Here is a 9,926-nt window from a genome sequence, read left to right on the forward strand (position 1 = left end):
TACCTATGATGAAAATTACTGGCCTCTCTCATCTTTTTAAATGGGAGAACTTGCACAATTGGTGGCTGACTAAATACCTTTTGGCCCCACTGTAAGTATTTGATCACCTACCAACCAGTAAGGACTCTCACAGACCTGTTAGTTTTTCTTTAAGAAGCCCTCCTGTTCTCCACTCAATACCTGTATTAACTGCATCTGTTTGAACTCGTTACCTGTATAAAAGACAGCTGTCCACACACTCAATCAAACAGACTCCAACCTCTCCACAATGGCCAAGACTAGAGAGCTTGCAAGGACATCAGGGATAAAATTGTAGACCTGCACAAGGCAGCCAAGTCAGTTAACAACAAATTCTTATTTTTAATGATGGCATAGGAACAGTGGGTTAACTGCCTTGTTCAGGGGCAGAACGATAGATTTTTACAAACAAATACCAACACATGAAAATACACGCACACACGTGCACAAACATACACACAGATATGTATACACACATGCACACACATGCACGCACATACTACGGATACACACTTTTACACACTCGGGATCTGTTGGGATTAGTGTGCTGTCAGACAAAAAGAATGTGTCAAGATCCCAATGTTTTCTAGGCCAGAGAGAGAGATGAGAGGGCACATTCCAGAAAGCTTCATTAGTCCCATTCAGCCTTGTGCGTGGCCTCCTCGCATGGGGTACATGAGCACGTCCCTCTCCATATGGGGTACATCCAGCCAATGGGTAAACACTGGAAGGAATTCCCAGACAGAAATATGCTGATTATGATGTTTTTATGGACAGCTTTATAACACTTCACTTCCTATCAATTCTGTCATTGATGGAGACTCAATTTGCAACTTTGTTTATTATCCACCTGTAAACATTTGTAGTAAGATAACCGGTCACTGAGCAATTCTTTAACCTGTAATTACATCCAGGCGATGTAATCTTGGAAATCTTGTTTGTATAGTTAAAGGGATGTTTATTCAACTGGCTGACCATCTCCCCTGGCCACAATCACACTGGACAGCACAAGCACTCATGTGACATAGAACATCTCATCATCATCATTGTCAGCATAAGTAGTATCATCTTCTGGGGATTTAAAGCTGAGATCCACAGCGCCACTGGCCACCCTATCACTGTTGTTATTGTTTTTGTTGCTGAGCTGAGGAGCGCGGTAGAAAGAAAATGCAGTACATATTGTGCTCTTCTATCATGCGTACAATGACGTCAGAGGGGGAAAAAACGGTGTGTTCTGTTAACAGAAACTTCTTTGTTCTTGTAATATCGCAAACAGACATGGCAGTCTCACCATTAAGAATTGCAGCATGAAGAGTAGTCCATCTGTCCCCCACCATAACACACACACTCCGTACACGCACATGCACCCACACACGTACGCTCACTCTACACACATTCCATGAATCCCTTCTAAAGACCAATCATAGTCTGTCTCTATTTGCACATGCATTATACTTCATCAGGTAGACCCAATATTGTCAATGAGAAAGTTGTAAAGGTAATATAAATGTAGTATCCAAAATGTCCTTTTAGGCTAACCTATCCCATTCATTGGACCAGTAGCTCCCTCTCTAGCAGGCTAAAGGGCAGTCAGTAAACAGATGTCTTTAATGTCTTTACTGGGTGGTATACTTCATCTAAGAGTCAATGGTTTTATTTGCTGCTCTCTCGGTTCTGAGAAATACTAGTGTCACCATGCATGTCTTGGTTCTTCTGAGGGATTCAAGTAATTCACCAATCAGTAAGTAAAGACAATAAATATCTCTCTATTATAGTAGCTAACAGAGACACAGGGAATTTGTTTGTCTTTCCATGTCTCATTTGGGTTCTGGACAAGCACATTAGAGGTGGACAAATTGTTCATGCTGGCTATCATTTTGGACATATTTAGGCTTTTAAGACTATATCCCTGACTGTATCAATTGAGTTGTTCATTAACCACCATGAAGATGAAAACATTGGCTAACCATTTACTCACTTAACCATGTTCTCCCAAGAAGGCTTCACCACAGGGCCTAACCCCCAGAGGCTTTGAGCCATACCATGATTCAGGGCATGACCCCTAAAAACTTTGGTCACAATCAATCACTCCATTAACTTAGCTGTTCCTAAGCAACAGTTTACCCATGGACACACACATGCACACACGCACACACACATATACACAGACACCCCCACACATATACACACATACACTTACATTTTAGTCATTTAGCAGATGCTCTCAACACTTTTAACCGCTACTTGCCAACCACACAAGCACGCGTGCGTGCACACACACACACACACACACACACACACACACACACACACACACACACACACACACACACACACACACACACACACACACACACACACACACACACACACACACACACACACACACACACACACACACACACACACACACACACACACACACACACACACACACACACACACACACGAACTGACAAAATGCACTCTCCTCTCAGCAGATCCACTCACAGAAGTTAGGGCTGTTAGTGAAGCAATTAGTCTTGTGTTCTCTGAATAACATGGTTTGATAAAAAAAAACTCAGCTTGCCTGTTGGGCTGCACTGGGACACAGAGACAAACCACTGGGAGACAGCACAAGATCCAACATGTTACACAAACGGATAATTTAGTGTCTTGTCGTTGCGCTGCATCATTATTTAGTCGATGTAGTCCTGATAGTGAGTATCAGTAGGCAGCAGGAGATCCAGAAGTTTACTTATAGACTTCCTGGGATTTGAACCTGCACTACTCGAGTCATGTGACTAATTTGGTTAACCCTCTCCACACCACAGACAAAGTCTCCTAAGAAGAACTAACAGAGCAAAGTATAAATGATGGTGTGTAGAAAAAACTGGATGGCATTATTGTAAGTGAAATAAACATAACTCACAATAGATTCCTGTGTAGATATCGAAAACAGAGAGTTTACAGACTGTAACCAGAAGTGAAACAGCTGGTGTAGATGTGATGTCTGGATGTTGTAACTGCTCCTCTACCTACTGTTTGCTCTTCAGACAGTGTTAAAGGAAAACTACAGTGTTCACACAGGCTCTAAAACTTAAGAGACACATATATGCACTGAAAACACTCTCTCATTACCAATCCTTCATAGAGACATGCTGTCAGCTCTGCTCCCCCGCAGGAGTCTGGGGCAGCCGCTGCAAAACATCATCTTCATCTCCTATAGCACAGGAAATAGCAGAGGGTATGATATGAGCCGAGGGCTTAATGTAGCTGTAATGTATTTACACTCTGTGAGTTGCCTTTACAAACTCAGAGATTAATTATTGCCATTTTCCCAATATGATCAATATGGGGTTTGGTATTATGACTGAGCTGCATGCTGACAATGAGCATTGCTGTAGATTTGTTTGTGTACTCCAAGGCCAGCCCGTCATTCAGACATGCTCCATAGAGCTGAAGATAAACTCATTATCAATGCTTATTGTGAAAATACCACTACAATGAAGACGACAGCGATAGGGGCCTAGGGATAAACACAGTACTGCTTATAGTTCACACTGTGCCTACAAGGACTCGTTGTTTGAACAATCACTCATGTCACCAAAGTACACTGTTTAAACCATAATATCATTTTTTTTGCCCAGGTTTGAACCAAATGCACAGTAGTGTTTCAAAGTTTGGCTGAATTTCAAATGTAATTTACGTTCGTTGACAACTCAACCAAACATCAATCCAAATGTAGACATGAATCATCTGACATCTTTGCCTAGTGGGTAGTCCCCCCTCTGGCCTTAACTCACCCAGGAATAACCTCTCCTGCCCCATCCAGAGATGGCCCTGGCATGCAGTAACGTCTGCCAGCCTGGGTCTCACGTTACCAGGGCTCTCCGCTTGCCTGCGCCTGCCTGCCATCCCAGTGCAGCCAAACACCTCGTCTCAGTCCTCCACACCCCACAGCCCACCCTGCTGTACCCTGTTGAACGCTCAGTGGGGAAAAGTGGGTGTATGGCGCGCCCCTAGAGTAAAAATCACCTTCTTGGCGAGAGAAGTCAGCCAGAACCCTTCTGCTATGACAGCTATTAGATGTCATTTAGGACAGGGGTGCAGCTGTGAACCCCATGGGCAGGCCTGACTTTAGGTGTAACTGGAGGTGATTGCAGCAAACATGGAGATATAAAGCCAGAAAGAGGTAATATAGGTATGTACTATAACAAGACAGACACACAGCATTATTGCTGCTAGAGATCTCCAGAACAGTCAGTAAACCAATTGAAGACTGTTTCCCTCTGTGCATAGACTGATAATGTGTCACTGTTGATGGATAACGACATTGATACACAAAGGCATTATCTCCTTTAAATTTGAGTCAGTGCTTATCATTGTATATGCACAGTCAGTAACAGTGTTGTATTTATAGAATCAACCTCATACAACATCTTCTCCATCACTGCACTGAGTGGTTGTACCCCTGAAACCATATCAAGGCAAGTACAGTAAACCTACAGTATGTATATTCTGCAAGCTGAATCCTATGGAGACAATGACTGCCTAGGTTAAGGACCTCATACACTGACAGTCAGTAGTTTAACAGTTGAGATTAATTGGATCTGGGACAAGGCAATAGAGCCTCAATTCATTTTGTAGGAGCCTATAGCCACCTAGTGGTATATGTGTATAATCAATTATTTTATTTGGATCTAGATCAAAAGCGACCAGATATATTGTATTTTCTTTTCTAATCTTAAGACATTCCAAAGGAGTGGGGAGCAGTGTTTTTCAATGTTATTCAAAACAGAAAGCTAACCCATGAGTGCTTTAGACTACTATTTTCATTCAAACAAAAAATATTTACTAAAATATAGGACTACTTCTGTTGATTATGCACGTCTCAGAATGAAATATTGTTTCCTACTTAACTCGAAAAGCAGAGAGCATAGAAACACAGCATTAAACTTCCTGCCTTTTCTCCTGGTATGATATAGTTGCAGTGAATGACCTCAAGATGGCGCAAGCGTGCTTTGTAACGCAGACACCTTTGAGGTTTCCTGACCGAACTCCTCAGTCTTTAGACTAAATAATTGCTGCACGTTTTGTCCTGACCTCAAGAGATGGCGTAGTTTTCACAGCATGCAGAGAGACACCAGTAGCATAGTGTTTGTCTTTCCAAATCAATCATATTTATTCTAACTGAACAAATAGCCCTAAAAATAACCTGGAAGTTGTCTCATTAACGATTTATATAGATGAGTGAATAACATTATGAGATTCACATTTAACAAATGAGTACTGCTTAAAAAACATTATGCATGACAAGACAAAGGTAGTTAGAGACATTATCTTTAAAGGGATTTGCTGTGGTTTGAAAAGAAGATGCTTTTCCGTGTGTGTGTGTGTGTGTGTGTGTGTGTGTGTGTGTGTGTGTGTGTGTGTGTGTGTGTGTGTGTGTGTGTGTGTGTGTGTGTGTGTGTGTGTGTGTGTGTGTGTGTGTGTGTGTGTGTGTGTGTGTGTGTGTGTGTGTGTGTGTGTGTGTGTGTGTGTGTGTGTGTAAGCACATAATCCACTACAGACTTTCCCATACACACACACACACACTCCCACTCAATCTGTGTCACCTATTTCTCCGTGAATTGTTCCAGCTCTGCCCTCTTCAGATGGGGGTTTCCTTGTGAATGTATCAGTTTGGAAATTTGTGTGGGGTATACAATTGAAAAAATAACCACATATGTACTGGAGCAAGAAGCTATTTTCAAGTGAGAGTAGAGAAATAGTGAGGCTATGTTGGAGAATGTTACTGTATGAATGTCAGACAGACAGAGAGCATGAAGGTGCGTGAGAGTGGGAGAGAGAGTGAGAGAGAGAGAAAGATGTAGAGTGCTTGCAAGATACGGTGAGAGAAACAGAAATAGAGGGTCAGAGAGAGAGAGAGCGAGAGAGAGAGATAGAGAGGGAAAGATGGAGTGAGAGAGAAGGGGGGAGTGTGAAATGGTCCCCAAAGTGAGTGAATGTGACAGCCTTTCACCCGGGCCAGCCCAGGTCACATGTCTGTCACACACATCTGTGACTAGATAAGTCTACTAAAACACTGCCACCCCAGGATAGCATCCAGCAGAACATATACACAGTCTTACATCAGGAAATACAGGGACATTAGCAAGGATGGGCAGAGCAGAATATTGTAACTACCATAGAGAACCCATAATTAATTCTATATCAATAGTAACTAGAGTATATACTGTAGATGGATGCTATGGACAGGCAGATCAGAAGGATGTAAATATATATTTTATATAATTTTTTAAAATGTATCCGTTATTTTACTAGGTAAGTTGACTGAGAACACGTTCTCATTTACAGCAACGACCTGGGGAATAGTTACAGGGGAGAGGAGGGGGATGAATGAGCCAATTGTAAACTGGGGATTATTAGGTGACCATGATGGTTTGAGGGCCAGAATGGGAATTTAGCCAGGACCCCGGGGTTAACACCCCTACTCTTACGATAAGTGCCATGGGATCTTTGATGACCTCAGAAAGTCAGGTCACCCGTTTAACGTCCCATCAAAAGACAGCACCCTACACAGGGCAGTGTCCCCAATCACTGGGATATTTTTAGACCTGCGAAAAAGAGTGCCTCAACTGGCCCTCCAACACCACTTCCAGCAGCATCTGGTGTCCCATCCAGGGACTGACCAGGACCAACCCTGCTTAGCTTCAGAAGCAAGCCAGCAGTGATATGCAGGGTGGTATGCTGCTAGCAAAATATAGACATTATTAAAGATGAACAGAGTATAAAACAAAATGGAACAGAGCCAAATCAAATGTTATTGGTCACACACATATCTATCAGATGTTAAGGCTGTAGTAAAATTCTTGTGTTCCTAGCTCCAACAGTGTAGTAGTATCTAAAAATTATTCAGAACAATACACACAAATCTAAAAGTATATATAAATATTAGATTGAGCAATGTAGAATACAGTATATACATATGAGATGAGTAAAGCAGTATGTACATTTTATTTAAACATTATTAAAGTGAGTAGTATTCCAAACCAGAAGGTGAACAGACCTGCATTGTTAGAGATTTTTGATGTGTCCACCATTTCAGTGTACTTACTTCAGTCTATCATTTTTCTTCATGAGAAATTTCTCGTTGCAGTTGACTTACACTCTGTCCACACTTGACTTGTGCATAATTATCAAAATACATCTGAGCTTTCACTTAGCACACACACACACACACACACACACACACACACACACACACACACACACACACACACACACACACACACACACACACACACACACACACACACACACACACACACACACACACACACACACACACACACACACACACACACACACACACACACACACACACAGCTCTGAATGCAACAAATAAGTGAGGCCTCAGTGTTGAAATAAAGATGAAATGTGCAAAGATGAAATGTATTTTAAATAACGACGTCTGTCATTGTGGGGTTAAAAACACATTGACTGCAGGCACGTTGGACTCTTACCGAGGCTGAATTACACTCTAAGGCAACTTTCCCTCTCCCTTTTATTGTCTAAAATAATTACCTGTCAAACATGGTTTATACATAATATAGGTTACTTAATGTGCAGAGATACCCTTCCGAAATGAAATAGCCAAGGGAATTTTCCACATGGTCACTCCATTTCGCTCCCGAAATAATCAAATTTGACACCACCACCGCTGAATCCTCTGGAAACGACAACAAGTTGGGCTGTCAGACCTCTTTTGCAGAGTCCTTAACCTTGAAGCCTTTTGTCACTTCTCTACTTCTCGTCCCCTTTTCTTCTCTTCGCTTAAGAGATGTGATGTGTGGTTTTTAAATGGCTGCCAGAATAATACCTGTGAAATCAGGAAAGATCGTCCCTGCCTCTGAAGCTCCCTTTCTCACCATTACCTCTACAACTTCCCTTTTGTGCAGTTTGTCACGTGACACTGGCATTCCTTATCCAAGGAAAGAAATGCTGTCTCATCCACCTGTCCCTACAGGAATAAGCCCTATTTTGCATGCACCATAAACACCAGCTAGCTATACAGTACAGTATGTACACAGAATATACGCACACACTTTGTTTTAATAAAGCAGTAAAATGTAAGTTGCAAACCTTTTGCCATTAGGCTTAAAGGCCTAGTGCCATTTGTAATTAAAGTCAGTAGCTGTGAAAATTACCTGGTAATCTGTGGGTGTTGTACCATAGTTATCTGCTAAGGGCGGTCATGGTTGGGACTTTGAGCTTGGTAGCAGCTTCTGGCTTTATGGCTCTCTCTGCACAGCAGAACATCCACAGCGGGCATAATGGAATATCTACCCTTCATGATCTGTTTTCAGTCAAATGCACAAAAGTTGGTATATACATATATATAAATAAAAATAAGTATTTAGTATCTGTGTCATGTGTGGCAAATGTACAAAATAAATAATCTACTTGATATAGCCTACATTATAAACTGGATGGTTCAAGCCCTGAAAGCTGATTGGCTGAAAGTCATGGTATATCAGATCGTATACCACGGGTATGACAAATCATTTATTTTTACTTCTCTAATGACGTTGGTAACAAGTTTATAATAGCAACAAGTCACCTCGGGGCTTTGTGGTATATTGCCAATATACCACGGCTAAGGGCTGTATCCAGGCACTCCGAGTTGCGTTGTGCTTAAGAACAGCCATTAGCCGTGGTATATTGACCATATACCCACCCTCTCGGTTGACAAGTTTGACACCAGAAGTTGTACCTGCTCTTTTTTTAAAATCAGAGAACAACAACATGACAGACTCTTCCAAGCTATACTGTGTTCAAACGTGTTTTGCAGATAGTGGGAAATGACCTACTCGGAGTGAGGCAGCATATGACTTGGTTTGCTAATTAACACAACAATGCAAAATGGAATGGAGAAATATGTGTGGAGACGCAGATAAAGAGCCTATCACCCCACTCATATTACAACTGGCTCAGATTGCAAAGACGACACAGAATTTAAACTAAATTAGCCTGATTTGCTTTGCCACACACACACACACACACACACACACACACACACACACACACACACACACACACACACACACACACACACACACACACACACACACACACACACACACACACACACACACACACACACACACACACACACACACACAACCGCTAACAAGTGTTAAATTCCTCTGGTGCCGAAGACGTGGATGTCGATTATGGCAGCCTCCCGCACCTCTCTGATTCAGAGGGGTTGGGTTAAATGCAGAAGATACATTTCAGTTGAATGCATTCAGTTGTACAACTGACTAGGTATCCCCTCTCCCTTCCCCAATCCCCCTCTGTAATGGAGAATGTCAATAGAACAATCTGTAAGTCGCCTCCCATCTGTCTTTACATTTACTTTGAATGTTCCCACTGAGTGTGTATATATATTACTGTAAAATCAATGGGCGTGCATCCTGTTGCTCTCTGACTACCATGTATACATACACACCATCACCTCTGAACCCTACCTCCGGCATCGGTTAATGGGTACATTTAAACTAGTATGGTAAATACACACACACACACACACACACACACACACACACACACACACACACACACACACACACACACACACACACACACACACACACACACACACACACACACACACACACACACACACACACACACACACACACACACACACACACACACACACACACACACACACACACACACACACACACACACACTCTCTCCTCAAAATACACGTGATGTAAAGCTTCACATGATCCTGCAAAGCAGTTCAGAAACCAATTCCCCTCTCAGTCTCTCTTGAAGTAACTCAACAACTTCTGGTGTGTGTTTGGAGTTGAGAGGACCTGATAAATCAGGTACAAAGCAAGCAGACAGGTTGC

Source organism: Oncorhynchus gorbuscha, unplaced genomic scaffold (assembly GCF_021184085.1).
Source record: "Oncorhynchus gorbuscha isolate QuinsamMale2020 ecotype Even-year unplaced genomic scaffold, OgorEven_v1.0 Un_scaffold_3650, whole genome shotgun sequence".
Taxonomy (NCBI): Eukaryota; Metazoa; Chordata; class Actinopteri; order Salmoniformes; family Salmonidae; genus Oncorhynchus; species Oncorhynchus gorbuscha.